We start from the raw sequence: 9,682 nt of genomic DNA, 5'->3' as shown, positions 1-9,682 counted from the left end.
CGAAGACCGAATCAAACTGAATCACTTAAGTGTTTTAAAGTGTGTCAAATTCCAAGAAATTTATATCATGTGTAAATAAAAAAAATTAAACAAAAGGTTAATTCAACATGGATGATAGTCAAATTTCATTTTTTATCTACTATACAATTCAATATTATTTTATAACATCTAAGAATGATTTATTATCTATTATGACCATAGAAAATTAGAAATTTTTCGAAATGAATGAATAACCATGTTGGAAGGTCTATAAAATACAAACAAAAATTAATGTAGGAAGTTCTATTTAATATTAATTCGAGCAGAAACATAGACGTTGTGATGTGAGTCTATATTTCTATTACGCTAAATTTATTATATTTTAACATTTTATTTTTATTATGCACTAACATTTATATTAATTTTAGTTTAATATGAGAACAAAATTAAATTATTTAATAAAGAATAACAAATAAAAAAGTACAAATAAGTAAAAATAAATTAATAGTTCAAAATTAAGATACATGTCAAATGTATTAATAAAATAAACTATTACAATATATTAGACATAATATTTTATCCAAAACATAAAACAAGGGAAAGACAAGTAATCATACATTAAATGAACACTTTCAAAAGGTGGTCCACCTTTCACCAAGTGTAGATTCTTGTTTTTAAACAATATATTAACCTTATAACTCTTTTCTTTCTATAATTTTGCATCATTCATTTGCTTTGTATCATAAAAGGATATTGAACTTCAATTTTAAGTTTTTCACAACCCACCCCTTTAGGATGAATAAATTTAAAAATCAAATTTTTATCTCCAAATTTTCATAATTTCACCTCGTTGCTATAACATACTGAAGTGTAAACATCCGAAAAATATAAAAACAAAAAACAATTTGTGTGTATTACTTATAACTGGTGCAATTCTTCCACTCCAAAATATACAACTCAAAGCTTAAAAAAATGTTACTCAGAATTTTTCATGTGAGAGGTGACAAAAAAGGAAGAATGTTGTTGACCACTTGGACACTAATAATTAAAATCCTTCTTTTCTTGCTTTGGTCATTCTTTCATTGTGCTCACCTAAAATAGACCCGTGAGTGATTTTTATTTCCCAAGAAAAATGGTTTTGTTAACCTGATCCTGCATTGCATATATAAAACAATAATATCAAAAGGAAAATTAAAAAAGGCCAATTTATGACATAAAATTAAACAAAACTGTGATATTTTGATTCTACATTAAAATTACAAAAAAAAAAGTATCAAAATAGTAGGCATCACAAAACTAAGAAAAAAAAGTAGAGAAAATGGGTTGAAATAAAAATAACTTGATTGAAAGAGAATCTTCTAAAGAATTAAGAGAGTTCAAATTGTTTAATTTGCTTTGAATCTCTTCACCTTCATCATTTAATAATAAATGATGGTTATTTTGTATATTCAACACAATCTAAAATGTTTTATAAAAACATGAAGCATTGCACAACTTGAGGCATTAAAAAAAATAGAAATGAAGAAAAGGGGAAGTTAATTAAAAGTGAGAGAGATGAGATTGAGTAGAAATAGTAAAGGAACCAAAGTAGCAAAAATTATTACCGATCAACCACCACTTTCCGATAGTGTTTTAACATCAAAGTAGCTAAAGCTTTTGTGGGTGTCATTTAAAATCAAATAAAAAAAATACGAAACATATAAAAGTCAAGTTAAATTTTCTGATGTATAATTATATGACCTAGAAGCATATGGTTAAGGACCTGTTTAGTTTGAGAAAATAAAATGAAAAAAGTGTTGCCTTTTTTTCTTCCTATTTTCTATGTCTTTTGAAATTTTGTATTTAAATTTTGGTTAACTTATAATTTTCCATATAGTGCAGTAAAAAAGGCTTAAATTATAAAAGAAAAAGCATTAATTGACGGTAAGAATATTAAAAGAGACTAAAAACAAAAATTGAAGGAGATATTGAAGGAGTACTTTTAAAAATAAGCATAAGCATTAAGGAAGAATTATAACCATGAAGAACTACAACATGTTACATGTTAATCACTTAATTATCACTTAGGCTTATAATCAGCCATTTTAACCTCATCAAACATCAATATTTTGATACCTAGAGATAGAACAAAACACATAACACACACGTAAAAGAATAATTTTTTAATAATAAATTTTAACATTTTCTCCAAAGAGAGAGAGAATTTAAAAAAACAGAGAGTTTATGCTAGTGAGAAAAACAAACCAAGAAAAAAAAAATAAAGACTTATTAGAACACTTAAACACAAAAAACTTAACATTAGGTAGTGAATATTTTTTTCCAACGTAAATTGATAAAAAAAAAAAAAGTTTCATACAATAACTAAGTAGAAGTGAAAAACAATTGAACTTCTAAAATCACATTGATTAACATAAAAAAAATTGTAGTCTTAAAATCAGAATTTGTTTTAAAATTAACAAATATCTAAAATCAAAATGAATTTTAAAATTAAAAAATATTCAGTTTTAAAACTTGTATTTTGTAGATTTAAAAATTCAAAATGATAGGCACAGTTTAAAAAAAAGATAATTAGAGATTAAAAAAGATATTAACATGAATAAAAAATTAAAAAGAATTATTTATTTGCAAATATGATTGATGGAAGCTTGGTTGAGAAGCTTCTATGAAGACTGGATCTTTGAACTTCAATAAAGTCCTTCAATGATGATTTTCAGTCATGGAGTTGCAGTAGAAGATAAAGGAGAACAGGAGAAAGGAGGCGTTATCTATTAAGGAATAAGCCATGAAAGAAGAAGTTAGTTCCACCACCTAGAGAATGTCTTGAATAAGAAGCTTAGAGAGAAAGCTTCAATGGAGGAAGAGAATGAAAGAGAGAAGAAAGTGGCGTGGGAATGAAGGAAAGAGAAAGAAGTTAAACTTTGAAGCGTGTCTCACAAGACTCGTATACCCCTCCAATAGCTAAGCTCACCCCCCCCCCCCCCCCAAAAAAATACATGAAAATACAAAAAAAATCTCTACTACAAAGACTACTCAAAATGTACAAAAATACAAGGTTAAAACTCTATACTACTAGAGTACTCTTAACTTGTAGGGCATGGTGCCCTTAATTTGTAGGGTATTCTACAAATCTAAAATGACCAAAATATAAGACCCAAAAGAAGGGCAACTTATTCTAATATTTACAAAGAAAAGTGGGTTCATACTTAGCCCATGGGCCCAAAATCTACCCTAAGGCCCATGAGAATCCTAAGGTCTTCTCCTACATCTCTGGCCCAATCTTTTTAGAGTCTTCTATCCAATACCCTTGGGGTAGGATTGCATCAATGATGGTGTTAAAAATGATTGGAACAACAATAATTTTGAAAACAAGATTGAAAACTGATTAAAAAAACAAGATTGAGATTTGTAAGGGTCATATGAAGCTAGAAACCAATTCAATTAAAATGTGGTTACAAAAACCATATGCCAATTTCAAGTTTTGAACGTTTCTACAAACATAACATGCACAGTTTGAAAAATGAAAATTGAATGCATATTATAATTTGGAAAGTAACTAATATGCTGATATACCTTAAATACAGTTGTGTAGGTGTTACCTCTGTTATGTAAAATTTGATTAAGTTATGGAAACCAAATTTCGATGTACTTGTCTAAGAGATGGATAGAATAATCTCTTCAAAAATAAGCAAAATTTCGAGAAACTTGATTGTGTAATGAAAGGAAATTACTTCGATTGAGATTGCTAACTTCGATAATTTCATTTATGCACATGGGATTAGAAAGCACTGGAGAGAAAAGTATTTTTCCACCAATTGAAGTACCATTTAACACGATTGCGAGAAAGTTATGTGAAGACAGTTACTAGTATCATATTAATGTATTTAGGAATATCTTTGTACACATGTCAAAATCATGTAATTCGATCATTAATATTAAAAATCTATAAATAAAACTGTTGACTGCCAATTTCGGGAGATTGAAACACAATCACTTAATTCCTCAAAACACCAACACGCCTACCATCGAAATTGGCTAAAGGTTCAGCAGGTCATCATGTATGTATTCAATTCCCATCCTTTTACTGCACATTTCGAAATCCTTAATTTTTTTCAATTTTCATCTCTTCTCAAAACTTTACTTTTTCCAATCCCTATTTATTATCATTATTATTGAACTTATTTAGAATCTAACCATTAAATCAAAAACACTTTTATCAAAGTTACTCCATTATCTTATGAATTATAACATTATTATAATTCAAATGGATATATTTATCGAAATTATAATCATGATTTTCATTAAATATTAGACAATTTTCTATTAAGTTGAAAACTATGCTCTTGCTTATTTGACCAAAAAGAACTCCTAATCGAAAAATGGATTATGTGTCTCATCTTTAAACATTTATTTGTTAATAGAATCATTTAGTGAAAATTCCTTTATTATTTTTGAAAATACTTTCCTTTCGAGGAATGAATACAATTTTCACAATTAACAAATTGGCACGCCCAATAGGGCTAGTTTGCCAAAAAAAATTCAATCTTATGAACAAGCCTTAATGAGAATTGTATATTGTTAAGAAGTGGTAAAATGACAAACAATAGTCAAAAAAGTTGTAGTAATAACAACAATGGTAATAGTAACACCGCAAACACTTCCACCAGCAATAGTGGCAACAATGAAAAAAATCAAACGAATTTACGCTCTGGGGTGAATAATGAAATGGTTGTGGGCACTAGTCATGCAAACAATGACCCTATAAATGTAAGTGGTGAAGATGTGATGCACTCACAAGTTCAAACAAGCGTTGTCGAAACTTTGTTGCCACAAAATAATATAATCTCAACTACAAGCACCCCACCATTTTCTACCACAAGACCATGGGGTATGCCACCAGTGTCTAATGAAATGAACATACCACAACTAAGTTTGCCTATACCTCAAAGTTAAAATTCAATAGCACCTATTGTGGTTAGTAGACTGATGTGACATTATTTTCTCCTATTTCTTAACCCTTTTTGCACCATTTTAATTACTGATTAGTCTTAATTGTCAAATTAATTAGGCAGTTTTATTATTTGGGCTCATTCAGCTAATTTAATGTTTTTAATCTAATTTCAGGAATTAATAAAGCATTGGGCTTGAATTCAGAATTGGGCTTGAACTTGAAGAGGGCAGACTATTTTATTTTACCAAATTTTATCTTATCTAGATATTATTTTGATTTGATCTCATCTAGATATTATTTCATCTAGATCTTATCTTATCTTATCTAGATTTTATTTTATTTATGGGCTTGGATTTAAAACAGATTTGTAAGCTTTGGGGCTGAAAAACTATATAACAGCACCAAGGTTCTAGTTTAGGCTCTCTTCTCTCTCTCCTCTCCTCTCTCTCTTTTTCGTTTTAGTTTTAGAGTGTTATTCTCTTTTCCATTTTAGTCACTTTTCATTTTAGCAATAAAATTTCGTTCTTCAATCTATAATTTCATTCTCTATTGATTAATGGAAGGCTAAGTCTCCAGCGTTGTTTTCTCTTGAGGATCAAGCACAGTTCTCTTTGAGGTTCTATTATTACTATTAAATTCTGATCAGTTTTTCCTCTTCACTAATTACTCTGTATTTGTTGCTATTAATTCATGCATGCTCAGTGCTTGATTAATTGTCTCTGTGCTTAATTTACGTTCATGCTTAATGATCGTTTATGATTAATTGGTGTATGTGTTGCTTAATCACATAATGAATGCCTTATGTTAAATTTCACTTAGAAATTTAATTTAGGGTTGGCTTAAGTGGTTGAACTGATAAAGGATAAACTCTCGTAACCTAGGATAAGAGGCTTGCTTGTGAATCAAGGGGAAGCAACGTGTTTTCATTCTGATATTTTCTAATTCACATCTATTCACTGTTTAATTTACAAAAGCAAACAACCCCCCCCCCAATTCGTTACTATTTTCCTACTATCTGTTATGAACATTTGGTTTATCATTGCTCGTTGGGAAACGACCTAGGATCACTTCCTAGTTACTGCATTTTAATGTTTATTTGATTCGGGTACGACCTCAATCAAATTTGGCGCCATTGCCGGGGAGTAGTGTCCAAAGGTTCATAATAACTAGTGATTCATGTTTTATGTTTAGTTGTTTTAAGTTGTCGTGTTGTGTTAGTATTGTGTTAGTGTGTTTAGTGTCTTGTTATTTTGTTTAGTGTGGTGTTTTGCTTCAGTTTTTCTGTTCAGCGCTTCTCCTGTTTCAGTTTTTGTGTTTTGCTGTGAATAGTGCTTTGCGACGGATTTAGCGACCACTTTTGCTAACTTGGGAAATAGAGTAGTAGGGCAAATCCAATAGTGACACAATTTAATTGGCGATTTTTGTTTTGATAGTTAGGGTTGTTATTTTTGGCTGAATTTTGGTGTGGTAGATTCTTTTGACTCATATTTTGTGTGAAAAATACCAACAACACTTGTTGTGGCCAGATTTGAGAGATTCAAAAAAAAATTGAGAACTTGTGTTTACCAAAACTTCAAACGACCATAACTTTAGCTCCGGGTATCAGAACGACTATTATTATATATGTATTTGGGGTAGAAAAAATTTCCCATACTGTGGCAACCCAGCAGAGCTTGGTTGAGGTCTCTAACTAGCCAAATTCACCTGTTTACTAAGTTTTTTTTTTTCAAGTTTTATTATTCTATTTTTCTAAACTTTCCTTAGGCAGTTTCCATAGTTAGACTTTGATTTTTTTTTTTTTGAAATTTTTTGTGCTATCTTTTCATGATTTTAGGGTGTTCCTCACAAAATTTCAGCTCATTTTGATATTGTTTGAGTATAGTTGTAGTTTTACCCCCTTGTTAGGTGCTTGTTGAGAAACACATTATTTGCTGCATATAGTACATGACTAGGGGCAATCCAAGTGATTTACAACCCTTTGATTCTGAAATAGATCGAACCTTTCATAGATTAGTTAGGCATAGTGTGCATCCTGGTCATTCTGTGCATTTTGAACATTCAGAGCATTCTGTTGAGGGTGATTCTGAATATTCTGATTTTGAACATTCCACTACTAATTTTTATACTGAGAACATGGCTCAACCTCCACCTTGTGAGAGGACTCTAGGGGAGATGGCTGCACCTGATTTCACTTATGAAAGCTTGTGCATTCAATATCCTGATGAGGGTGTTCCATATGTTCTCAGGACTGGACTAATACATTTGCTGCCCAAGTTTCATGGTCTTGCAGGTGAAGATCCTCTTAAGCATCTTAAGGAGTTCCATATTGTTTGTTCCACCATGAAACCCCCAGATGTCCAGGAGGATCACATATTTCTGAAGGCTTTTCCTCATTCTTTAGAGGGAGTGGCAAAGGATGGCTATATTACCTTGCTCCAAGGTCCATCACGAGCTGGGATGACCTCAAGAGAGTATTCTTAGAAAAAAATTTCCCTGCTTCCAGGACCACAACCATCAGAAAAGATATTTCAGGAATTAGGCAACTCAGTGGAGAGAGCTTATATGAATACTGTGAGAGATTTAAGAAACTATGTGCCAGTTGTCCTGACCACCAGATTTCTGAGTAGCTTCTTCTCCAATATTTTTATGAAGGACTCGGTAACATGGAGAGAAGTATGATAGATGCTGCCAGTGGCGAAGCCCTTGCAGACATGACTCCTGCTGAAGCCAAAAATTTAATTCAGAAGATGGCTTCAAACTCCCAACAATTTAGTGCCAGAAATGATGCTATTGTCATTAAAGGAGTGCATGAAGTAGCCACGAATTCATCTTCATCAGCTGAGACTAAGAAGCTTGAAGGTAAACTAGATGCCTTGGTTAACCTGGTGACCCAACTGGCCATGAATCAAAAATCTGCACCTGTCGCCAGACTCTGTGGTTTATGCTCCTCTGCCAACCACCACACAAACCTTTGCCCTTCTGTGCAACAATCTGAAGCAATTGAACAGCCCGAAGCTTATGCTGCAAACATCTACAATAGACCTCATCAACCTCAACAGCAAAATCAGCCACAACAGAACAATTATGACCTCTCCAGCAACAGGTACAATCCCGGGTGGAGGAATCATCCCAACCTTAGATGGTCGAATCCTTCACAACAGCAGCAACAATAACAACAACCTTATTTTCAGAATGTTGCTGGCCCAGGCAGACCATACGTTCCTCCACCAATCCAGTAGCAACAACAACAACAGTAACAGCCCCAGAAACAACAAACAGTTGAGGCTCCTCCACAACCTTCCCTTGAAGAACTTGTGAGACAAATGACTATGCAAAAAATGCAGTTTCAATAAGAGACCAGAGCCTCCATTCAGAGCATAACGAATCAAATGGGACAATTGGCTACACAGTTAAATCAACAACAGTCCCAGAATTTTGACAGATTACCTTCTCAATCTGTCCAGAATCCCAAAAATGTGAGTGCCATTACATTGAGGTCGGGAAAGCAGTGTCAAGGACCTCAACCAGCAACATCCTCCTCATCCGTAAATGAACCTGCCCAACTTCACTCTACTCCAGAAAAAGATGATGACAAAAATTTAAAGAGTAAGTTACCTAAAAATTTCTATGCAGGTGAATCTTCCACTGGTAATTCTGATTTACAGAAGCAGCATATCCCTCTTCTATTCCCTCCAAGAGCAATTTCCAACAAAAAAATGGAGGAGGCAGAGAAGGAGATCATGGAAACATTTAGAAAAGTAGAGGTAAACATACCTTTGCTGGATGCAATAAAGCAAATTCCAAGATATGCTAAATTCTTGAAGGAGCTGTGCACTAATAAGCGGAAGCTTAAAGGAAGTGAAAGAATTAGTATGGGCAGAAATGTATCCGCATTGATTGGTAAATTTGTTCCCCAAATCCCTGAAAAATGTAAAGATCCAAGTACATTCAGCATACCTTGTATTATAGGGAACAGTAAGTTTGACAATGCCATGCTAGATTTAGGAGCTTCTGTTAGTGTTATGCCTCTGTCTATTTTTAATTCTCTATCTCTTGGTCCTTTGCAATCAACTGATGTGGTAATTCATTTAGCTAATAGAAGTGTTGCCTATCTTGCTGGTTTCATAGAGGATGTCTTAGTTAAAGTTGGTGAATTGATTTTCCCTGTTGATTTTTATATTTTGAATATGGAGGAGGGATTTTCTAATGGATCAATTCCCATCATTCTAGGCAGACCTTTTATGAAAATTGCTAGAACTAAGATAGATGTATATGCAGGCACACTATCTATGGAGTTTGGTGATATAACTGTTCATTTTAATATTCTTGATGCTATGAAACACCCATCTGAAGATCTTTCTGTATTTCGTGCTGAAATAATTGACCATGTTGTTGATGAATACATGACTGATCTTCATTCTAATCTGCATGTCTGTCACTCTTCATGCATTGAATCTGAATTTGTACTTGATCATATGTCTGAATTTGATGCTGAGAGTGAATCTGAATTTGATATTGATTACATGTCTGGTGATGTTTTACCTTTTGAGATTGATTTTATAGAGTCAGATAGAACTAACCATGTTTCAGGAAGTGCACATACCTCTGACTTTCTTTATGAGGTACAGGCTGAGAAACCATCTCTTTCTACCACTATCCAGCTGCCCACACCAGAATTGAAGCCTCTGCCATCAAGTTTAAAATATGCTTACTTGGATGATAGCAAAAGTTTTCTAGTAATTATATCTGCCTCCC

Source organism: Glycine max, chromosome 4 (genome assembly GCF_000004515.6).
Source record: "Glycine max cultivar Williams 82 chromosome 4, Glycine_max_v4.0, whole genome shotgun sequence".
NCBI lineage: Eukaryota > Viridiplantae > Streptophyta > Magnoliopsida > Fabales > Fabaceae > Glycine > Glycine max.
Note: the sequence above shows the minus strand (reverse complement) of the source record.